Genomic DNA, 22,128 nt, shown 5'->3' with positions numbered 1-22,128 from the left:
TATATTTTGGTTGAGTTATGATTAATTGATTGTTTAGAGCAGAGGGGTAATTTGGTAAATTGCATTGCATTCGGGGGTAGATTTGTAATTGCAATAAGGTCGGAGGGGTAGTTTGGTAATTGAACATTATTTTGATTCTTTATGTTAAGCATGGGGGACAAATATAATGGGGTGGGGTTTTTGATGTACTTGTTTAATATAATGGGGGACAAGACAAAACATAATGGGGAGGAATCTTGTACTTGTTTAATGTAGGCATGGGGGACATATTGTAATGGGTTGGTAATGTGACATTTATTTAATGTAGGCATGGGGGACAAAGTTTTAAAATAAAGAAGACATTTGATAGTGGGACAAAGCATGTCATTGGGGGAATAATTTGGGTTTAGGAATTCAAGGCAAAGTCTTGCTATAAATAGAGTCATTCTTGACATTTTTAAGAGAGATTTTTGGGGGGAGAGAAAAAGAGTTGAATATTATTGAGAGGATTTTTAGAGAGAGTTGACAGATTCTTTTTACACTTGAGAGTTGACATACTTTTATACTTGGAGAGAGTTTGTGATAGTAAAAGAGAAAGACAATTTGAACTTTCACTCGAACAATTCTGTTTGCTTTTCTTCGAGTGTTATTCAAAAGTCAGAAACTACTGCATCTCGTATCTTTTCTCTCTTCTGCTTTGACTGCGATTGTACTTTTGCACTGCTGAGTTTTCAATCTGTTACTGGGTTATTCTACTGGTTGTTACTGGTTTTGCGGTGTTGCTGAACCTGCTGTTGCCGCGTTATTACTGTTGCTGACTCCTACTTCTTTTGTTCTTGTACTGCTGTTTCCAGGTACACATTTGTACACTCTTGGCTTGAAGCGAAAAATGAAATATTAATCAGGCTCCTGTTCCTGTTGAATTCTTTTGTTTGGATCTGTGTTTGAATATTAATTTTCCTCTCTTTGTATAAAAATGTAGTCGATTAATTAATGAGTAATGAGGCTGCATATGTATGATTTCTTCATCTAATAATGCTAGTTTAAATTACTTGAAGAATAGTTAATCGGCTTTGATATTATTGTGTATCCCTCTCATGTTCCAGCATTAGTAAATAATAGAATATAAAAATGAAAGCAGTTTTTCTTTGTACAAACTCGATCGCAATTTTCCAATCGCATTAGCCGTAAACTAATAACTAATAAGTTACGTTTTCAGCATGTAAATAATTAAGAGATTTTCTTTTATTTTAGAGACGAACTTAATAGAAAATATAGTCACTATAGGTTTATCCTTTAAAATAAAAATGAGACGAGCCTCGCCAAATAAATCACAAACCGCCGGGGCCCTCAATAAAATACATAACCATTGACTAGACTTTGGATTTGGCCGTTTAATGAACCTTCACGGCCTCTTCCTAAAATAACAATACGCTAGTTGCTTTAGGCGTACCTTTAATAATTTAACCTTCTTAACACGGGTGCACATTGATGTGACCCAAATCCAAATCTCAACGGAGTCAAAATGTGTCGACGACCACGGGTGCATTGATTGTGACGTGGTTCGAGATGCATTTCCATGACGTTGCAATTCTATAAAAATAAATGATAATAATAAAAGCGGTTTAAACTTAATAAAAGCACGTAAGTCATAACATGTATTTAAATCAGATATTTAGCCATTATAACAATTTAAGCGACCGTGCTAGAACCACGGGATTCGAGGGTGCCTAACACCTTCCCTCGGGTCAACAGAATTCCTTACTTAGAATTTCTGGTTCGCAGACTTCATTTGGAAAAGTCGAAAATTTCCTCGATTTGGGATTCAAGATAAACCGGTGACTTGGGACACCAAAAGCCAAACCTTTCCCAAGTGGCGACTCTGAATTAAATAAATAATCCCATTTTGAATATTGTCACTTAAATTGGAAAAACTCCCTCGCGCATTTATCCTTCGGGGCGGGCGCACAAAAAGGAGGTGTGACAGCTCTGGCGACTCTGCTGGGGAACTAATACCCAGAACCTCCGGTTCAGGGTTCAAGAATTCGAGCTTAGAATAATTGTTATATTTGGCTTTATTATCTGATATTTATTACATGTTTTGACATAACGTGCTGCAATGTTTGTTTTTTACTGCTTTGATATTATCTGAACTGTATATAAACTGTGCCGAACCCTTCTCTCTTCACCTCCGGGGAGAAGATCGCTGGTCGAGGCTCCCTATTCTGTTAGTGTCGATACCTGAAATAAGAAAGAGGACGGATAAGTTACGAAGCCGGACGACCTTTTGGTTCCCGGTAAGTTGCCCCTCCTCGACTCGAGTTGTCCGCTCGGGTACACAGTCTAGAACATCTACCCAGGTTATAAACCTAGTATAATGAAACCTCATGCCGGATCCCTAGTAGGAACGCTTATCTGCATCATGTTGCATTTGACATAGGGGACTCAACACAGGGGTTGGGTCCGTCTAGGACAGGCAACCTGGAATGAAAAGTCCATCCTGCTGCATCCCGTTTGTTGTGCGCATCTATTTATTTCAGATCTGCATGTTGACCAGTTTCCGAAAAAATTTCAAAAAAAAAGAATAGCAGGATAGGGAGATAATTACTTATTCTTTTGAAAAAAAACCATGTCCGAGTGATGTCAAACCTAACCGGAATTTTCTAAGATATAAAAAAAAAAAAAGCATGCCTTTCAGTTTGACTATTCCTTTTAATCACTTTCAAAATCCAAAAAAATATATAAATAAAAAATCAAAAAATTTTTATTGTTTCATTTGTAGCACCGCTTTAAAAGATTTTCAAAATTTCAAAAAAGGAGGAAATTTAAAATGTGTAAATATTTCCTTGGTCTCTTTTCAAAAATAAATAATAAAATGAAAAACAAAACATATAACAAAATTTCAAAAAAAGGGGTTATTCTTCTTTTCTTTAAAGGATTTTATTTTTGTTTCCCCTATTTTGATCTGATCGAACTACGCGGGTCTGATTCTCACCGGATGTGAGATACGTAGGCAAACCTCATCGGTTCCGGCCCCAATTTTCAAAAATAAAAAAAAATATATTTTCCTTTAGTTCTTTCTTTATAAATCTTTCTTTAGAAAATACAAAAAAATAAAAAATAATATAGAAGTTTTTTTTTAAAACTCAAATAAAAAAAAAGTTTCCTTCTTTCTGAAGTCTTCATACGAAAAAAAATGAAATAAGAATTAAAAATCAGCAACAAAAATCCAAAAATACTCTTTGCTTTTTAGTCTCTCTTTTGTAAATGTCCATAAAAAAAATATTTGAAAATTTGAATTCCAAAATATTAGAGCTTTTCTTTAGAAGTGTTTTTGTATATAAATAAAACTCAGAAATTCCACATCATTTTCTTAAAAGTCCCTCTTTCAAAAATTTAAGAGGCAACATCATAAATCAAAAAAATATATATTCTTTCTTCCGTAGAAAAGGTGAAACAAATGAAAAAAAAAAAATCAACCAAACATATTTTCTTTTTTGTTAAAAAAAAATAATAAAAATAAAAAATTTCCCAAATTTCAAGTCAAAAGCAAATAAATTTTTTAGAAGTTTTTCTTTAAAAAATAAAACAAAAATCAAAATAAAAAAAAATCCCTTTCTTCTTTTAAAGCTTTTCTTTCAAAAAATTCCAAAAAAAGGGTTAGTTTAGTTACTCCATTTTCGATGCGAGAACTACGCCGGTTTGATTCTCACCGGATGTGAGATACGTAGGCAACCCTCATCGGGTCCAACCCCACCTTTTGCTAAAATAGCCAAAATAAATAAATAAATAAAAACGTGTCAAATTTTAAAATTTGCCATAAATAAGTTGGGTGGTGTCCAACCTGCCCTTTTGCTAAAAATAGCCAAAAATATATGTCAAATTTTAAATCTGTCATAAATAAGTCAGCTGATGTTGTTTTGTCATAAATAGCCGAATGTTCCCGAAAGGGACGCCGGAAGGCTGACTTTGCATAAACAGCCACCTTTGGGTCATTTTTTAAGGTTTGGTCCAGTTGACTCACACAGCCTTAAAATCTTCGTCACCGAGGCGTTGAAAGGCCGTCTTGGCAATATTGAGTTTTCTAATTTGAAAAACGATAAAAAGAGTCATAAATAAGTCAGGTGATGCTGTTTTGTCAAAAATAGCCGAATGTTCCCGAAAGGGACGCCGGAAGGCTGACTTTGCATAAACAGCCACCTTTGGGTCATTTTTTAAGGTTTGGTCCAGTTGACCCATACAACCTTAAAATCTTCGTCACCGAGGCGTTGAAAGGTCGTGTTGGCAATATTGAGTTTTCTAATTTGAAAAAAAAATGATAAAAAGAGTCATAAATAAGTCAGGTGATGCTGTTTTGTCATAAATAGCTGAATGTTCCCGAAAGGGACGCCGGAAGGCTGACTTTGCATAAACAGCCACCTTTGGGTCTTGTTTAGTATTTTTTATCCAATTGACCCACACAGCCTTAAAAACCTTTGCCCCGAGGCGCTGAAGGGCCGTGTTTGCAACACCAGGTTTTTATTGTAATTTGAAAAAAAAAACCAAAAAAAAAAACCAAAAACAAAAAGTCAACGGTCGGGTGAATACCGTTTGAATTTTGTCATAATAAGCCGAGCCAACTTCGGTCGCGTCTTAAACCGTTCTTGCCGAAGTAGCCTTAGAGTATCTTTCAGTTGTCGAAAGGTTATGTTCGTAAAAGAACGGACAAGTTTGTAAAATAATCCTCCCCGACCTCAAAATTCATGTGAAATTTGGAAGGGGCCACGTTTGCAAAAATAACCGTTCGGTTGCATTTTGTGAGTGTTGAAACCCAATTTTTATTATGAAGAAAAAAAAATGTTTCATTGATTTTACCTTTCATTTGGCCCGAACTACGCAAGATCTGATTCATGCGGGGTCATGATACGTAGGCAATCTCCATCGGATTCGATCATAGCTATAAAATAAATTGAGAAAAAAAACAAACTGAAAGAAAAGGAAAAAGAAAATCGAGTGAAAAAGAAAATAGAATAAAAAGGGAAAAAAGAAAAAAAAGAGTGCAAAAAATAAAAGAGCGGCAAAAACAAGATCAAGAGTGACTAAAGAGAGGCAAGAATAAAAGAAAAGAGGTACATAGTGAAGAGGGCTAGTTTAGGGTCGGGATGAAACATGCAACCCGTTCAAACAAATGGTAAAAGCGTTTAACTGTTTAAGTGCATTGCATTCCATCGTGCGATTTCCAATATGTTAAATGCTTCAAAACTAACAAGGTTGTGTGTGTGAGTAAATTAGCCAGGTTCTGTTCAGGTGATTGGTTTTGTTGGCTTCCAGTGATGAGCAGCCTTGCACGCGGCCACAACATTATACACAAAACTAAGCTCCACCTCCCAGAAACGCCTATCCTTACCAAGCTCCATATAGTCCCCCAATCAAATATTCATCAGTACAATCCTCACCCAAGAGAGTCTTTCAAAAGGAATCAGTTCACCTCTATTGGTGAATCATACTCAGGCTTGGTCCAAAAGCTAGTCAAGCGAAGTCTGCTGCAGCCAGTGGCCCCAAATCGGCCAAACACCGAGTCCCCCCTCCCCGCATCGAGTTGATACTAGATGTAAATGCCACTCTGGAGCAGTGGGGCACGTTACAAAGGACTGTTGGTCATTGGACCCTCAAAATAGCAGTTGAGGACTTGATTGAAGCTGAAAGAATCGTTCACCGGGACGAAAAGGTTCCTAATATGATGAACATTCCCCTGCCTACTCTCACAAATGGGCCAATAGATGGAATGATCTGTGAAGCTGAGGAATTTGATCCGGCACTGAAGGCTATTGCAGCCATTGCCGAGACAGAAGAAAAGCCAAAAAAAAAAAAAACGATTGCCATGCCTGAAAGTTCCCCATCAAACGGGAGTCTCGGTAGCCAGTCTTGCTATCCTTTCTGCATCTGGATTGTCTCAGGGTGTAATCCAGATGTTTTACTTTATTGTCTTACTTTCCAATGTAAACCCTTCTATCTTCAAAAAATAAAAAAAATCATCAAAAAAAAATCAAAAAAAAATCAAAAAGAAAATCGAATGAAATTGATATTTTCCCGGAATGTCTTTTCTTAAATCTTGTCAATTTTCTCATTCTCTTTTAGTTCTGTTAAATGCAGATTTCAATAATATGACATGCTTGCGGACTTCATGCCCGGATCTTAAAACTCTGTCAGACCTCGAAATAATGAATCAAGAATTGGGTCGCAATGAAGAATAGCTTAAGGAAACAAGACAAAGAGTTGGAACAACTGAAGGAAAATTGATTCCCGAAATTGGAAAGGTCCATACATTACAACAAGAGTACTGCCAGAAAGAGTGCGTTGTACTTGGGACACATCGAAGGAAATGTCCTTGAAATAACCGTCAATGCAAATGCAGTCAAAAGGTACTATGTTGGATCCTTTATATAATAAAATCTTTTCCGTTTGAGATGACGAAGGCTTTCATTCTCGCTACCCAAACACTATCAACCCTTTGCAAAACCCATTTGAGCTGGTTACTCTTCTTTGATTACCCTCTTTGGAACCTGAAAATATTATTGAAAATAAAATGAAAAAGAAAAATGAAAAAAAGAAGAAGAAAGAATTGGAAAAATAAGAAAATATATATACAAAAAAAAATCCAAAAACAAAAGTGGCCTGAACTACGTTTGACTTGATTCCGAAAGGATACGTAGGCAACCTCTCTTTGGGGTTCAGTCACACCAAAACAAAAATCCAAAAATCCCCCAAAAGTGAAACTAGGGCAGAAGTTATAACGATTCACCAATAATCCCGCCCAAAAGGTTCCAAAGTTGTAGTTCAATCCAAATTCTTTTCACCCCAAACCTTGTTCAAGTCCTTCTAATCAATCGGCAAAGCGGTTCAAAATGGGAGGATGGATTTATTTGGGTCTGATACAACAAAATGAGAAGAATAAAATGAGAGAGTCTTATTGGTGAAAACCCACACGGGCACCGTAAGGCGACGCTAAGCAGAGAAAATCAAAATGAGAAGTCTTGTTTAGTGAACACCCACCCGGGCACTATAAGGAGATGGTAAGAAACGAAATGAAAATGTCAGCTCGTGAAAACCCACAAAGGGCGCCCATGACCGAAAATGAGATCCTCACAACCACCGTCATCAACAGAGTCCTAGCAAGGTTCCTCGGTATTCAAGGCAAAGTTGTGATAAATTTTTGGGAGTCAGACGGTTTACACAAATCAGGCATCCAGTCCAAAAGGCATGTCATGTTCATTGAAGTCCGCATGTACTCCGGATAAGTCCTTCTCTCCTTTCCCCGAAAGGGACACTTCTAATTTTAAACTCATTCTCCATTCAATTATTTGTTTCTCTTTGAATCCCTTTTGGTCTAACACTGTTCCAAAACCAAGACAAAGAAAGGATGGCAAGACTGATTTACAGGGCTTTCGTTGGATACACGCTAATGTGCAAAGGGCACCCAGCCTCAGCAGGGGGCATCAAGACGACCTCGACTGGTCATGGCAGCCTATAAAGGCAATTGAAGTTGAAAGGTTTGGGTTTCACATGGTTAATCGCCTCCACGAAGTTAAAAAAAAGAAGAAGAAATCCCCACAAAGCCTCCCCTTGTAAAAATTCTCCAGCAAGCTTGCCCCAACAAATCCCCAGCAAGTCCGTTTTGTACAAATCCCCACAGAGTCTCCCCTTGTACAATCCCCCACAGAGTCTCCCCAATATATATAAAAAAAAATCCCCGTTGGAATTTTCCCAGCACATCCCCAGCAAGTCCCTTTGTAAAAATTCCCCAACAAGCTTACCCCAACAAATCCTAGAAAGCCCGCTTTGAAACAAATCCCCAGCATGCCCCGTTGTACAAAAATCCACACAAAGAATCCACTTTGTAAATATTCCCCCCACAGAGCTTCCTTTTGTACAAATCCCCACAGAGTATCCCCAATAAAATCCCCGTTGAGAATCTCCAAGCAAGATGGGACACAAAAAAAAAAGAGAAAAGAAAAAAAAAGAGCCTTACGAGGCAAATCATCACAGAATCTGGAAATACAAAGCCTGAGCAGTCAAAAGAGTTTCGCCATGTGAATCCAATCAACGGCGGGACTTCGCGACAGAAATAAGGACGCAACAAAGCAACAGGAACGATCAAGGTCACCAAACCGGCCGTCATTTCCGAACTAACAATTGTTCTTTGTCTGAAGAGTTGAAACAGGTATAATCCAAGACAACCGTGCAAGAAGCAGGTGTCGACCAAAGAAGAAGGTACATGGGTAAAAGAAATATTTTGACAATAAGGAATTCACTCGAAAGGTAAGTTTCTATGAGACTCCCTTTTATCTGCTACTAAAACAAGAAAATCCAAAAAAAAGAGGCTAGCTAGCATTCTCGAACTTTACCCCCCAACCAGTCAGCATTAGGGTTTTAAACCCTAAACTGAACTTTTCCTTTTCAGTCAGCATTAGGGTTTTAAACCCTAAACTGAACTTTTCCATTTAGTCAGCATCAGGGATTTAAACCCTAAACTGAACTCTTTCATTCAGTCAACATTAGGGTTTTAAACCAAAAACTGAACTTTTTCCTTTAGTCAGCATTAGGGTTTTAAACCCTAGACTGAATCTTTTCATTTAATCAGCATTAGGGTTTTAAACCCTAAACTGAACTTTTTCCTTTAATCAACATTAGGGTTTTAAACCCTAAACTGAACTTTTCCTTTAGTCAGCATTAGGGTTTTAAACCCTAAACTGAACTTTTTCCATTCAGCCAGCATTAGGGTTTTAAACCCTAAACTGAGCTTTTCCATGCAGTCAGCATTAGGGTTTTAAACCCTAAACTGAATTTTCCCTTTAGTCAGCATTAGGGTTTTAAACCCTAAACTGAACTTTTTCCATTCAGCCAGCATTAGGGTTTTAAACCCTAAACTGAGCTTTTCCATGCAGTCAGCATTAGGGTTTTAAACCCTAAACTGAATTTTTCCTTTTAGTCAGCATTAGGGTTTTAAACCCTAAACTGAACTTTTCCATTAGTCAGCATTAGGGTTTTAAACCCTAAACTGAACTTTTTCCATTCAGCCAACATTAGGGTTTTAAACCCTAAACTGAACTCTTTCATTCAGCCAGCATTAGGGTTTTAAACCCTAAACTGAGCTTTTCCATGCAGTCAGCATAAGGGTTTTAAACCCTAAACTAAATTTTCCCTTAGTCAACATTAGGGTTTTAAACCCTAAACTAAACTTTTCCTTTAGTCAGCATTAGGGTTTTAAACCCTAAACTGAACTTTTTCCTTTCAGTCAGCATTAGGTTTTTAAACCTTAAACTGAATTTTCCCTTTAGTCAGCATTAGGGTTTTAAACCCTAAACTGAACTCTTTCATTCAGCCAGCATTAGGGTTTTAAACCCTAAACTGAGCTTTTCCATGCAGTCAGCATTAGGGTTTTAAACCCTAAACTGAATTTTCCCTTTAGTCAGCATTAGGGTTTTAAACCCTAAACTGAACTTTTCCATTAGTCAGCATTAGTGTTTTAAACCCTAAACTGAACTTTTTCCTTTCAGTCAGCATTAGGGTTTTAAACCCTAAACTGAATTTTCCCTTTAGTCAGCATTAGGGTTTTAAACCCTAAACTGAACTTTTTCCATTCAGCCAGCATTAGGGTTTTAAACCCTAAACCGAGCTTTTCCATGCAGTCAGTATTAGGGTTTTAAACCCTAAACTGAATTTTTACTTTTAATCAGCATTAGGGTTTTAACCCTAAACTGAACTTTTCCTTTAGTCAGCATTAGGTTTTTAAACCCTAAACTGAACTCTTTCATTCAGCCAACATTAGGGTTTTAAACCCTAAACTGAGCTTTTCCATGCAGTCAGCATTAGGGTTTTAAACCCTAAACTGAATTTTCCCTTTAGTCAGCATTAGAGTTTTAAACCCTAAACTGAACTTTTCCTTTAGTCAGAATTAGGGTTTTAAACCCTAAACTGAACTCTTTCATTCAGTCAGCATTAGGGTTTTTAACCCTAAACAGAGCTTTTCCATGCAGTCAGCATTAGGGTTTTAAACCCTAAACTGAATTTTCCCTTTAGTCAGCATTAGGGTTTTAAACCCTAAACTGAACTTTTCCTTTAGTCAGCATTAGGGTTTTAAACCCTAAATTGAACTTTTTCCTTTCAGTCAGCATTAGGGTTTTAAACCCTAAACTGAATTTTCCCTTTAGTCAGCATTAGGGTTTTATACCCTAAACTGAACTCTTTCATTCAGCCAGCATTAGGGTTTTAAACCCTAAACTGAGCTTTTCCATGCAGTCAGCATTAGGGTTTTACACCCTAAACTGAATTTTCCCTTTAGTCAGCATTAGGATTTTAAACCCTAAACTGAACTTTTCCTTTAGTCAGCATTAGGGTTTTAAACCTTAAACTGAACTCTTTCATTCAGCCACCATTAGGGTTTTAAACCCTAAACTGAGCTTTTCTATGCAGTCAGCATTAGGGTTTTAAACCCTAAACTGAATTTTTCCTTTAGTCAGCATTAGGGTTTTAAACCCTAAACTGAACTCTTTCATTCAGCCAACATTAGGGTTTTAAACCCTAAACTGAACTTTTCCATGCAATCAGCGTTAGGGTTTTAAACCCTAAACTGAACTTTTTCTTTTAGTCAGCATTAGGGTTTCAAACCCTAAATTGAACTTTTCCTTTTATTCAGCATTAGGGTTTTAAACCCTAAACTGCACTTTTTCCATTTAGTCAGCATTAGGGTTTTAAAGCCAAAAAAGAATTTTTCCCTTTAGTCAGCATTAGGGTTTTAAACCCTAAACTGAACTTTTTCCTTTCAATCAGCATTAGAGTTTTAAACCCTAAACTGAACTCGTTCCCTTTAGTCAGCATTAGGGTTTTAAACCTTAAATTGAACTTTTTCCTTTCAGTCAGTATTAGGGTTTTAAACCCTAAGCTGAACTTTTCCCTTTAGTCAGCATTAGGGTTTTAAACCTTAAACTGAACTTTTTCATTCAGTCAGCATTAGGGTTTTAAACCCTAAGCTGAACTTTTTCCATTTAGTCAGCATTAGGGTTTTAAACCCTAAACTGAACTTTTCCATTCAGTCAGCATTAGGGTTGTAAACCCTAAACTGAACTTTTTCATTCAGTCAGCATTAGGGTTTTAAACCCTAAACTGAATTTTTCCTTTCAGTCAGCATTAGGGTTTTAAACCCTAAACTGAACTTTCCAACCGTCAACATTAGGGTTTTAAACCCTAAACTGAACTCTTTTCCATTCAGTCAGCATAAGGGTTTTAAACCCTAAACTGAACTTTTCCTTTAATCAGCATTAGGGTTTTAAACCCTAAACTGAATTTTTCCTTTCAGTCAGCATTAGGGTTTTAAACCCTAAACTGAACTTTCCAGCCAGTTAGCATTAGGGTTTTAAACCTTAAACTGAACTTTTTCCTTTCAGCCAGCATTAGGGTTTTAAAACCCTAAACTGAACTTTCCAGCCAGTCAGCATTAGGGTTTTAAACCCTAAGCTGAACTTTTCCTTTAATCAGCATTAGGGTTTTAAACCCTAAACTGAATTTTTCCTTTCAGTCAGCATTAGGGTTTTAAACCCTAAACTGAACTTTCCAGCCAGTCAGCATTAGGGTTTTAAACCCTAAACTAAACTTTTTCCTTTCAGCCAGCATTAAGGTTTTAAACCCTAAACTGAACTCTTTTCCATTCAGTCAGTATTAGGGTTTTAAACCCTAAACTGAACCTTTTCCTTTCAGCCAGCATTAGGGTTTTAAACCCTAAACTGAACTCTTTTCCATTCAGTTAGTATTAGGGTTTTAAACCCTAAACTGAACTTTTCCTCTAGGTAGCATTAGGGTTTTAAACCCTAAACTGAACTTTTCCTTCAGTCAGCATTAGGGTTTTAAACCCTAAACTGAACTCTTTTCCATTCAGTCAGTATTAGGGTTTTAAACCCTAAACTGAACTTTTCCTCTAGTCAGCATTCGGGTTTTAAACCCTAAACTGAACTTTTCCTTTAGTCAGCATTAGGGTTTTAAACCCTAAACTGAACTTTTCCTCTAGGTAGCATTAGGGTTTTAAACCCTAAACTGAGCTTTTCCATGCAGTCAGCATTAGGGTTTTAAACCCTAAATTGAATTTTCCCTTTAGTCAGCATTAGGGTTTTAAACCCTAAACTGAACTTTTCCTTTAGTCAGAATTAGGGTTTTAAACCCTAAACTGAACTCTTTCATTCAACCAGCATTAGGGTTTTTAACCCTAAACAGAGCTTTTCCATGCAGTCAGCATTAGGGTTTTAAACCCTAAACTGAATTTTCCCTTTAGTCAGCATTAGGGTTTTAAACCCTAAACTGAACTTTTCCTTTAGTCAGCATTAGGGTTTTAAACCCTAAACTGAACTTTTTCCTTTCAGTCAGCATTAGGGTTTTAAACCCTAAACTGAATTTTCCCTTTAGTCAGCATTAGGGTTTTAAACCCTAAACTGAACTCTTTCATTCAGCCAGCATTAGGGTTTTAAACCCTAAACTAAGCTTTTCCATGCAGTCAGCATTAGGGGTTTAAACCCTAAACTGAATTTTCCCTTTAGTCAGCATTAGGATTTTAAACCCTAAACTGAACTTTTTCTTTAGTCAGCATTAGGGTTTTAAACCTTAAACTGAACTCTTTCATTCAGCCAGCATTAGGGTTTAAACCCTAAACTGAGCTTTTCCATGCAGTCAGCATTAGGGTTTTAAACCTTAAACTGAATTTTTCCTTTAGTCAGCATTAGGGTTTTAAACCCTAAACTGAATTTTTCCTTTGGTCAGCATTAGGGTTTTAAACCCTAAACTGAACTCTTTCATTCAGCCAGCATTAGGGTTTTAAACCCTAAACTGAACTTTTCCATGCAATCAGCGTTAGGGTTTTAAACCCTAAACTGAACTTTTTCTTTTAGTTAGCATTAGGGTTTTAAACCCTAAATTGAACTTTTCCTTTCAGTCAGCATTAGGGTTTTAAACCCTAAACTGCACTTTTTCCATTTAGTCAGCATTAGGGTTTTAAACCCTAAACAAAACTTTTCCCTTTAGTCAGCATTAGGGTTTTAAACCCTAAACTGAACTTTTTCCTTTCAATCAGCATTAGGGTTTTAAACCCTAAACTGAACTCGTTCCCTTTAGTCAGCATTAGGGTTTTAAACCCTAAATTGAACTTTTTCTTTCAGTCAGCATTAGGGTTTTAAACCCTAAACTGAACTTTTCCCTTTAGTCAGCATTAGGGTTTTAAACCCTAAACTGAACTTTTTCCATTCAGTCAGCATTAGGGTTTTAAACCCTAAGCTGAACTTTTTCCATTTAGTCAGCATTAGGGTTTTAAACCCTAAACTGAACTTTTTCATTCAGTTAGCATTAGGGTTTTAAACCCTAAACTGAACTTTTTCATTCAGTCAGCATTAGGGTTTTAAACCCTAAACTGAATTTTTCCTTTCAGTCAGCATTAGGGTTTTAAACCCTAAACTGAACTTTCCAGCCAGTCAGCATTAGGGTTTTAAACCCTAAACTGAACTTTTTCCTTTCAGCCAGCATTAGGGTTTTAAACCCTAAACTGAACTCTTTTCCATTCAGTCAGTATTAGGGTTTTAAACCCTAAACTGAACTTTTCCTCTAGTCAGCATTAGGGTTTTAAACCCTAAACTGAACTTTTCCTTTAGTCAGCATTAGGGTTTTAAACCCTAAACTGAACTTTTTCCATTCAGTCAGCATTAGGGTTTTAAACCCTAAACTGAACTCTTTTCCATTCAGTCAGTATTAGGGTTTTAAACCCTAAACTGAACTTTTCCTCTAGGTAGCATTAGGGATTTAAACCCTAAACTGAATTTTTCCTTTCAGTCAGCATTAGGGTTTTAAACCCTAAACTGAACTTTCCAGCCAGTTAGCATTAGGGTTTTAAACCCTAAACTGAATTTTTTCCTTTCAGCCAGCATTAGGGTTTTAAACCCTAAACTGAACTCTTTTCCATTCAGTCAGTATTAGGGTTTTAAACCCTAAACTGAACCTTTTCCTTTCAGCCAGCATTAGGGTTTTAAACCCTAAACTGAACTCTTTTCCATTCAGTTAGTATTAGGGTTTTAAACCCTAAACTGAACTTTTCCTCTAGGTAGCATTAGGGTTTTAAACCCTAAACTGAACTTTTCCTTCAGTCAGCATTAGGGTTTTAAATCCTAAACTGAACTCTTTTCCATTCAGTCAGTATTAGGGTTTTAAACCCTAAACTGAACTTTTCCTCTAGTCAGCATTCGGGTTTTAAACCCTAAACTGAACTTTTCCTTTAGTCAGCATTAGGGTTTTAAACCCTAAACTGAACTTTTCCTCTAGGTAGCATTAGGGTTTTAAACCCTAAACTGAGCTTTTCCATGCAGTCAGCATTAGGGTTTTAAACCCTAAATTGAATTTTCCCTTTAGTCAGTATTAGGGTTTTAAACCCTAAACTGAACTTTTCCTTTAGTCAGAATTAGGGTTTTAAACCCTAAACTGAACTCTTTCATTCAACCAGCATTAGGGTTTTTAACCATAAACAGAGCTTTTCCATGCAGTCAGCATTAGGGTTTTAAACCCTAAACTGAATTTTCCCTTTAGTCAGCATTAAGGTTTTAAACCCTAAACTGAACTTTTCCTTTAGTCAGCATTAGGGTTTTAAACCCTAAACTGAACTTTTTCCTTTCAGTCAGCATTAGGGTTTTAAACCCTAAACTGAATTTTCCCTTTAGTCAGCATTAGGGTTTTAAACCCTAAACTGAACTCTTTCATTCAGCCAGCATTAGGGTTTTAAACCCTAAACTAAGCTTTTCCATGCAGTCAGCATTAGGGTTTTAAACCCTAAACTGAATTTTCCCTTTAGTCAGCATTATGATTTTAAACCCTAAACTGAACTTTTTCTTTAGTCAGCATTAGGGTTTTAAACCTTAAACTGAACTCTTTCATTCAGCCAGCATTAGGGTTTAAACCCTAAACTGAGCTTTTCCATGCAGTCAGCATTAGGGTTTTAAACCCTAAACTGAATTTTCCCTCTAGTCAGCATTAGGATTTTAAACCCTAAACTGAACTTTTTCTTTAGTCAGCATTAGGGTTTTAAACCTTAAACTGAACTCTTTCATTCAACCAGCATTAGGGTTTAAACCCTAAACTGAGCTTTTCCATGCAGTCTGCATTAGGGTTTTAAACCCTAAACTGAATTTTTCCTTTAGTCAGCATTAGGGTTTTAAACCTTAAACTGAATTTTTCCTTTGGTCAGCATTAGGGTTTTAAACCCTAAACTGAACTCTTTCATTCAGCCAGCATTAGGGTTTTAAACCCTAAACTGAACTTTTCCATGCAATCAGCGTTAGGGTTTTAAACCCTAAACTGAACTTTTTCTTTTAGTTAGCATTAGGGTTTTAAACCCTAAATTGAACTTTTCCTTTCAGTCAGCATTAGGGTTTTAAACCCTAAACTGCACTTTTTCCATTTAGTCAGCATTAGGGTTTTAAACCCTAAACTAAACTTTTCCCTTTAGTCAGCATTAGGGTTTTAAACCCTAAACTGAACTTTTTCCTTTCAATCAGCATTAGGGTTTTAAACCCTAAACTGAACTCGTTCCCTTTAGTCAGCATTAGGGTTTTAAATCCTAAATTGAACTTTTTCCTTTCAGTCAGCATTAGGGTTTTAAACCCTAAACTGACTTTTTCCATTTAGTCAGCATTAGGGTTTTAAACCCTAAACTGAACTTTTTCCTTTCAGCCAGCATTAGGGTTTTAAAACCCTAAACTGAACTCTTTTCCATTCAGTCAGTATTAAGGTTTTAAACCCTAAACTGAACTTTTCCTTTAATCAGCATTAGGGTTTTAAACCCTAAACTGAATTTTTCCTTTCAGTCAGCATTAGGGTTTTAAACCCTAAACTGAACTTTTTCATTCAGTCAGCATTAGGGTGTTAAACCCTAAACTGAATTTTTCCTTTCAGTCAGCATTAGGGTTTTAAACCCTAAACTGAACTTTCCAGCCAGTCAGCATTAGGGTTTTAAACCCTAAGCTGAACTTTTCCTTTAATCAGCATTAGGGTTTTAAACCCTAAACTGAATTTTTCCTTTCAGTCAGCATTAGGGTTTTAAACCCTAAACTGAACTTTCCAGCCAGTCAGCATTAGGGTTTTAAACCCTAAACTGAACTTTTTCCTTTCAGCCAGCATTAGGGTTTTAAACCCTAAACTGAACTCTTTTCCATTCAGTCAGTATTAGGGTTTTAAACCCTAAACTGAACTTTTCCTCTAGGTAGCATTAGGGTTTTAAACCCTAAACTGAACTTTTTCCTTTCAGCCAGCATTAGGGTTTTAAACCCTAAACTGAACTCTTTTCCATTCAGTTAGTATTAGGGTTTTAACCCTAAACTAAACTTTTCCTCTAGGTAGCATTAGGGTTTTAAACCCTAAACTGAACTTTTCCTTCAGTCAGCATTAGGGTTTTAAATCCTAAACTGAACTCTTTTCCATTCAGTCAGTATTAGGGTTTTAAACCCTAAACTAAACTTTTCCTCTAGTCAGCATTCGGGTTTTAAACCCTAAACTGAACTTTTCCTTTAGTCAGCATTTGGGTTTTAAACCCTAAACTGAACTTTTTCCCTTTAGTCAGTATTAGGGTTTTAAACCCTAAACTGAACTTTTTCCCTTTAGTCAGCATTAGGGTTTTAAACCCTAAACTGAACTTTTTCCATTTAGTCAGCATTAGGGTTTTAAACCCTAAACTGAACTCTTTCCTTTTGTCAGCATTAGGGTTTTAAACCCTAAACTGAACTTTTTAAACTGAACTTTTTTTCTTTAGTCAGCATTAGGGTTTTAAACCCTAAACTGAACTTTTTCTTTAATCAGCATTAGGGTTTTAAACCATAAACTGAATTTTTCCTTTCAGTCAGCATTAGGGTTTTAAACCCTAAACTGAACTTTCCAGCCAGTTAGCATTAGGGTTTTAAACCTTAAACTGAACTTTTTCCTTTCAGCCAGCATTAGGGTTTTAAAACCCTAAACTGAACTCTTTTTCATTCAGTCAGTATTAGGGTTTTAAACCCTAAACTGAACTTTTCCTCTAGGTAGCATTAGGGATTTAAACCCTAAACTGAATTTTTCCTTTCAGTCAGCATTAGGGTTTTAAACCCTAAACTGAACTTTCCAGCCAGTTAGCATTAGGGTTTTAAACCCTAAACTGAATTTTTTCCTTTCAGCCAGCATTAGGGTTTTAAACCCTAAACTGAACTCTTTTCCATTCAGTCAGTATTAGGGTTTTAAACCCTAAACTGAACCTTTTCCTTTCAGCCAGCATTAGGGTTTTAAACCCTAAACTGAACTCTTTTCCATTCAGTTAGTATTAGGGTTTTAAACCCTAAACTGAACTTTTCCTCTAGGTAGCATTAGGGTTTTAAACCCTAAACTGAACTTTTCCTTCAGTCAGCATTAGGGTTTTAAATCCTAAACTGAACTCTTTTCCATTCAGTCAGTATTAGGGTTTTAAACCCTAAATTGAACTTTTCCTCTAGTCAGCATTCGGGTTTTAAACCCTAAACTGAACTTTTCCTTTAGTCAGCATTAGGGTTTTAAACCCTAAACTGAACTTTTCCTCTAGGTAGCATTAGGGTTTTAAACCCTAAACTGAGCTTTTCCATGCAGTCAGCATTAGGGTTTTAAACCCTAAATTGAATTTTCCCTTTAGTCAGTATTAGGGTTTTAAACCCTAAACTGAACTTTTCCTTTAGTCAGAATTAGGGTTTTAAACCCTAAACTGAACTCTTTCATTCAACCAGCATTAGGGTTTTTAACCCTAAACAGAGCTTTTCCATGCAGTCAGCATTAGGGTTTTAAACCCTAAACTGAATTTTCCCTTTAGTCAGCATTAGGGTTTTAAACCCTAAACTGAACTTTTCCTTTAGTCAGCATTAGGGTTTTAAACCCTAAACTGAACTTTTTCCTTTCAGTCAGCATTAGGGTTTTAAACCCTAAACTGAATTTTCCCTTTAGTCAGCATTAGGGTTTTAAACCCTAAACTGAACTCTTTCATTCAGCCAGCATTAGGGTTTTAAACCCTAAACTAAGCTTTTCCATGCAGTCAACATTAGGGTTTTAAACCCTAAACTGAATTTTCTCTTTAGTCAGCATTAGGATTTTAAACCCTAAACTGAACTTTTTCTTTAGTCAGCATTAGGGTTTTAAACCTTAAACTGAACTCTTTCATTCAGCCAGCATTAGGGTTTAAACCCTAAACTGAGCTTTTCCATGCAGTCAGCATTAGGGTTTTAAACCCTAAACTGAATTTTCCCTTTAGTCAGCATTAGGATTTTAAACCCTAAACTGAACTTTTTCTTTAGTCAGCATTAGGGTTTTAAACCTTAAACTGAACTCTTTCATTCAACCAGCATTAGGGTTTAAACCCTAAACTGAGCTTTTCCATGCAGTCTGCATTAGGGTTTTAAACCCTAAACTGAATTTTTCCTTTAGTCAGCATTAGGGTTTTAAACCTTAAACTGAATTTTTCCTTTGGTCAGCATTAGGGTTTTAAACCCTAAACTGAACTCTTTCATTCAGCCAGCATTAGGGTTTTAAACCCTAAACTGAACTTTTCCATGCAATCAGCGTTAGGGTTTTAAACCCTAAACTGAACTTTTTCTTTTAGTTAGCATTAGGGTTTTAAACCCTAAATTGAACTTTTCCTTTCAGTCAGCATTAGGGTTTTAAACCCTAAACTGCACTTTTTCCATTTAGTCAGCATTAGGGTTTTAAACCCTAAACTAAACTTTTCCCTTTAGTCAGCATTAGGGTTTTAAACCCTAAACTGAACTTTTTCCTTTCAATCAGCATTAGGGTTTTAAACCCTAAACTGAACTCGTTCCCTTTAGTCAGCATTAGGGTTTTAAATCCTAAATTGAACTTTTTCCTTTCAGTCAGCATTAGGGTTTTAAACCCTAAACTGACTTTTTCCATTTAGTCAGCATTAGGGTTTTAAACCCTAAACTGAACTTTTTCCTTTCAGCCAGCATTAGGGTTTTAAAACCCTAAACTGAACTTTTTCATTCAGTTAGCATTAGGGTTTTAAACCCTAAACTGAACTTTTTCATTCAGTCAGCATTAGGGTGTTAAACCCTAAACTGAATTTTTCCTTTCAGTCAGCATTAGGGTTTTAAACCCTAAACTGAACTTTCCAGCCAGTCAGCATTAGGGTTTTAAACCCTAAACTGAACTTTTTCCTTTCAGCCAGCATTAGGGTTTTAAACCCTAAACTGAACTCTTTTCCATTCAGTCAGTATTAGGGTTTTAAACCCTAAACTGAACTTTTCCTCTAGGTAGCATTAGGGTTTTAAACCCTAAACTGAACTTTTTCCTTTCAGCCAGCATTAGGGTTTTAAACCCTAAACTGAACTCTTTTCCATTCAGTTAGTATTAGGGTTTTAACCCTAAACTAAACTTTTCCTCTAGGTAGCATTAGGGTTTTAAACCCTAAACTGAACTTTTCCTTCAGTCAGCATTAGGGTTTTAAACCCTAAACTGAACTCTTTTCCATTCAGTCAGTATTAGGGTTTTAAACCCTAAACTGAACTTTTCCTCTAGTCAGCATTAGGGTTTTAAACCCTAAACTGAACTTTTCCTTTAGTCAGCATTTGGGTTTTAAACCCTAAACTGAACTTTTTCCCTTTAGTCAGTATTAGGGTTTTAAACCCTAAACTGAACTTTTTCCCTTTAGTCAGCATTAGGGTTTTAAACCCTAAACTGAACTTTTTCCATTTAGTCAGCATTAGGGTTTTAAACCCTAAACTGAACTCTTTCCTTTTGTCAGCATTAGGGTTTTAAACCCTAAACTGAACTTTTTAAACTGAACTTTTTTTCTTTAGTCAGCATTAGGGTTTTAAACCCTAAATTGAACTTTTTCCATTTAGTCAGCATTAGGGTTTTAAACCCTAAACTGAACTTTTTTCCTTTAGTCAGCATTAGGGTTTTAAACCCTAAACTGAACTTTTCCTTTAGTCAGCATTAGGGCCCCAACCCTAAACTGAACTTTTCCCCAGTTGGTCAGTATTAGAGTTTCAACTCTAAAACTGAACTTCTCCCCAACTAGTCGGTATTAGGGCTCCAACCCTGAATTAAGCATTCATATCTTCTTCCATCAATTTTATGAACTTCTTGGCGAATAATTCACGAAATTTTCCTAGTGAAACTGGGGCAAAAAATTTTGTTCGTTTGTTTTTCCCGCAGGTCTAACCTCGAGCCACACGGATCGAAATGACCCACGAGATGAGTCTCAACTCAAAATCTAAGAAGAAAAAGACAAAAAGAAGATGTCCCGAGATATTCAGAAAGGCGAGAGGCGGATCGTTCAAAGGTTTGATCAAGGTCCCGAGTTCTACCAACCCCGTCCTATTCAGTATCGCAGAAATAAATAGGCGCCTACAACTTGCAAGCATCAAGATTCAGATCGGAGTCTACAAGCAGAATCAGCTAAGACCCAAGATCAAGTCGCAAAAGAATCATAGATAGGAATCTTGTAACTAGCAGTTGACATGCATATAAGTGTTTAGTTCAGTTTCAATTTTTCTTTGGTTGTAATAAGGCGGTCAGTAAAGCAGCGGTGACAACAGCAACAGCAGTAACAACAAGCATTGCAATCCCATGGTAGTCCCAGCTACCCAAAGTTTCCCGAACTACATTAACCTGATTCCCCTCTAGCCAGGGATATATAGGAAACCTTTGAATCAGAGGTTCGGTTAAATCTTTTTCAAAAAAAAAAAAATGCTTCACACGGAGTACTCGGATAGGCAAAAATCGCTCACTTTATCTTTGCGCGAAAACCCTTCGTGTCTTCGGGCAAAGAGGGGCAGCTGTAAGCACGTGATTTTTGCCCTATATGAGAAATACTCCCAGAAAATGCAAAATAAAATGATTTTCCTTGGTGTGCAATTTTGAGTATTTTTGTGATATTTTTGGATAATTATTTGTATTTGTCTGTGTTTGCTTATTTGTTAAATTAATAAAAAATATAAAAATATGTCGCATTTTGCATGTAGGATTTCATTCTACAATTGTTAGTAATTAAATTAGTTTTACAAAAATTAAAAATTACAAAAATAGGCATCTTTTGCATTTTTAGCATTTAATGTCCAAATGAACAATTTTATGCTTAATTATTACTTAATTGTGCGTTAATTGTTATTGGGAGTTAATTTGCGCTTTTATAACTTAATTTAGTTCTTAATAATAATTTAAGTATTTTTATAATTTAGTTTTAGAAAATAAAAGAAGAAAAGAGAACAAAAATACAAAGAAAAATCGGATTGGGCCACTTCTTCAAAATTCAACCCCAGGCCCAAATATTTGTCCAACCTTCTCCATGACCCAGTCCATCTCCACATGGGTCGACCCGGTCCGCCCCATTAACCCAATCCATAACCCAATACCCCTATCTTGCATTTCAAAGACACAAAACAAAAGAAAAAAGAAAAAGAACAAAAAACCCTAAAAAAGAGACCTAAACCATCCGCCCCCATTTTTGGGTTTCTTCTTCTCCAAAACACCAAACACCCCAAGCCATCCATGGCTACCTCCCCTTCCGCACGAGCAGCTCCCATGGCTGCCTCCCTATCAACAACACATCCCTCGCATCCAAGTAAACCCCGCGACTGCTGCGTCGACGTCAAGCTTGGGTTTGAAGCTCGACGTCCATGGCAGTCTTTGCCCCCGACCTCGTTCCAGCTTCATCATTCATGGCTGAGTTGCATGTGTTTACTTGGATGCGAGTTGCATCTATTCCAGCTCGTCGTCCATGGTTTCTTCACGAGCGAACGCACCCAGCTGCTCCTGTTTCGCGTCATCCATGGCTGCCGTAGCTGCTCCTTCTGCTTTTAGCTTTCGTCATCCAAACGAACCTCCGGGGTTGCGTCGTCTGCCTCACCGAACTTCGTCGTCTACAAGCAAGCCGAACACACCCCAGCTGCTCCTGTTTCATCCCTTCCGTTGCGCCGAACTGCTGCTACTGCTTCGACGCTGCTTGGTTCGCTTCTTAAATTCGTTCATCGTCGTGTGGTCAAACTTTGGCCGAGGTTCATCGAGTCAGTCCATACACTCTTCGTTTCAGTCCGGTTAGTAGTTTTTGAGTTTTATGTTTGTCCGTATTTTGTTTTGATATTTCTC

The sequence above is a fragment of the Nicotiana sylvestris genome, chromosome 5, assembly GCF_000393655.2.
Source record: "Nicotiana sylvestris chromosome 5, ASM39365v2, whole genome shotgun sequence".
Classification (NCBI taxonomy): Eukaryota; Viridiplantae; Streptophyta; class Magnoliopsida; order Solanales; family Solanaceae; genus Nicotiana; species Nicotiana sylvestris.
Note: the sequence above shows the minus strand (reverse complement) of the source record.